General features: G+C 28.0%; 2 protein-coding genes across 15 annotated transcripts in view; one reads left to right on the plus strand and one right to left on the minus strand.

The window, feature by feature from the left end:
• Positions 1–2500, minus strand: part of LOC124952935 (lachesin) — a 282806-nt gene that overhangs the window by 81429 nt on the left and 198877 nt on the right. The window lies entirely within an intron of this gene.
• LOC124952936 (alpha-(1,3)-fucosyltransferase C-like) overlaps positions 1821–2500 on the plus strand; it is a 6216-nt gene continuing 5536 nt past the window's right edge. For 2 of the 3 annotated variants that reach the window (XM_047503596.1, XM_047503594.1), the window contains exon 1: positions 2062–2316. The gene's annotated coding sequence lies outside the window, so the exon portion shown is untranslated. Of the gene's footprint in view, positions 1894–2061; positions 2317–2500 lie in introns of those variants that run through there. The other variant, XM_047503598.1, reaches the window with a different exon arrangement.

The following is a 2500-nucleotide window of genomic DNA, read 5'->3' on the forward strand; positions in this document are numbered from 1 at the left end:
AAGGTTCAAGAGAATGGAATTTCTGACTGATGATAATATCTAATAAGAGATAATGGATTATCATAAATATGAGATAATATGAGATAAGAATAAAACACGGTCAAGTATCGTTTATGTGTCGTTTATATATCACATACGTGTTAGAGATTTTCTATGAGAAATAGTTCCTTGAAGTTTACATTTTTTTTTTTTTTTTTTTTTTTACATCAAATTATGTTTTAATAAAGATAGACGACTGAATTATCGATTCATGAGATATAAAACCAAAGGAAAATCGATAATATCACCGTCGAAATCGAATAAAACTGAAAGCACCATGAACAGAGTGGTGGAACAAAGGGGTGGAAATACCGAAATGTGTTTGAACCATTGCCACGGGGGACGTACTATCATGAACGTGTCCCTTTAACAATGTTACGGAAATAAATGAACAATCGATACAAAGGAAACGGGGTCCTTGATAATCGATTACGTTATCTTCAATAACACGATCGAGAAATAAATGAAGAGGATCGGTACGTGACCCATAGAATCGATCTTTATACCAATATCTTATCTATGGGGAAGGAAACGAGACAACGAGACATATATTTTTTATGGGCTTGACGGATGAAGAGTTATACATATGACGACGAAAGAGATATTATCTACTTATATTTATTAGCTAAAAACTTTTATAAAGATTATATCCGATTGGAAATTTTCGTTATTACGAATGTTACGTTGTATACGTGCGACGGAAGGAAACGAAAAAAAAAGAAAAAGAAAAAAAAATAATTATAGATCGAATATTAAATTAAAATTAAACGAATATATTTCTTTCGATCATATTAAATGTCTTCGTATCAAAGAACGGGGACTCTTAATATTGAAATTGAATAATCGATAAGGTAGAATGAACCTAAGCGACTCGTATTATTGAATTCAATTCTCGATCAGAAATTACGATTGCGCACGCAACCGATTATGGAAAAGTGGGGCTTCTTGCTTTTAATCTAATGGCGTACATCGTAATCTTTATTAGAAATCAGAATCGATAATTGTAATTTAATTCATGTTACCAACATATTATTATTATCTATACATTTATAATCTAATGATAATTTTTTTATAATAATTATTATTAAATACTTTCATAAATATTATTAAAATTAATATTATAAATATAAATATAAATATATATGTATGTACATATATATATATATATATATATATATATATATATATGGGCGTGTGTGTGTGTGTGTGTGTGTATCTACATTTAACTTTCATTTCATCTTTGATATATCATAATATATATATGATATTTAAAAATTAGAATTAAAAGAAAATTGTATTTTTATAAAGTGATATATTTATAAATGAAAAAGGGAAAACATAGTAGAAAGAAAGAAAGAAAGAAAGAAAGAAAGAAAAAAAAAAAAAAAAAGAAAAGAAAAAGAAAATGGTAACACCTTTAAAAAGTAAATAAATTCAGATATTTCTTCGTTGTTTTACAAATTTTATTCTAATAAGCGCGAATAATATTATATAAGTACAATGAATTTCAATGTATTATTGTAATAAATGGGACAAAGGAAAAAAAAAAAAAAGAAAAGAAAAAAGAAAAAAGAAAGAAAGAAATATTTACATACGAACATTGATAGAAACTTTTAAATATTTATCATGTTATAACCTTGGTTACATATCAATAGTAGATATCGTGCGCGTACGATTTTCATTGGTCAACGATGATAGTCTTCTATCAGTTCACAAAGCGTTACGTTGAGTCAAACGACAATCGAGAGGATCGGCTTACTTAGTTTCAGGTCGAGCTAGGTAATTTTAACGACGAAGTCTACGTTTAGCTACAGTCGTGACGCGACTTTTGCGTCGACAAGCTGTCGATAACCGGTTCAGTTTTTATTTCGTTTCTATTCGCATATTTTTTACTTCTTTTCTTTTTGTATTTCAATTTTTTCTTTTTTTTTCTATTTTCGTTACTTCTATTTCTTTTTTTACGATATACGATAAATATCCCAAAGGTTTCACAAGAGAAGATTAAAAGGGAAGGGGATGGGGATGGGGATGGGGGTGTCCTGAGAAAGAGGAATAAAGAGAGAAAGAGAGAGAGAGAGAGAGAGAGAGAAAAGATAGAAAAATAAGAAGACCTTGATAGCTCGAAGGAATTAATTAACGTGCATTTTTATTTTCTTCTTTTTATCTTCTTTTCGTAATCAATCCACGTTCACATTAAAAGGCGATATCATTGATTTCTAACGAGAAAAGACAATTAATGTTAATAATTAAAGTTCAGTGAATAACAACGAATTGATGGTAACGTTTATATCGAAATGATTGAGTTTTAAATAATATATATATATATATATGTATATATAATTAAATTATATACATATACATTGATAATAGATAGTGGAGAGACAATTTTTATTTGAGAAAAGACATCGTAGAAGTTTTATATTGGTATTTATCGTGTTTAAAGTGTTACTCATAATTAGTG

Source organism: Vespa velutina, chromosome 11 (assembly GCF_912470025.1).
Source record: "Vespa velutina chromosome 11, iVesVel2.1, whole genome shotgun sequence".
Lineage (NCBI taxonomy): Eukaryota > Metazoa > Arthropoda > Insecta > Hymenoptera > Vespidae > Vespa > Vespa velutina.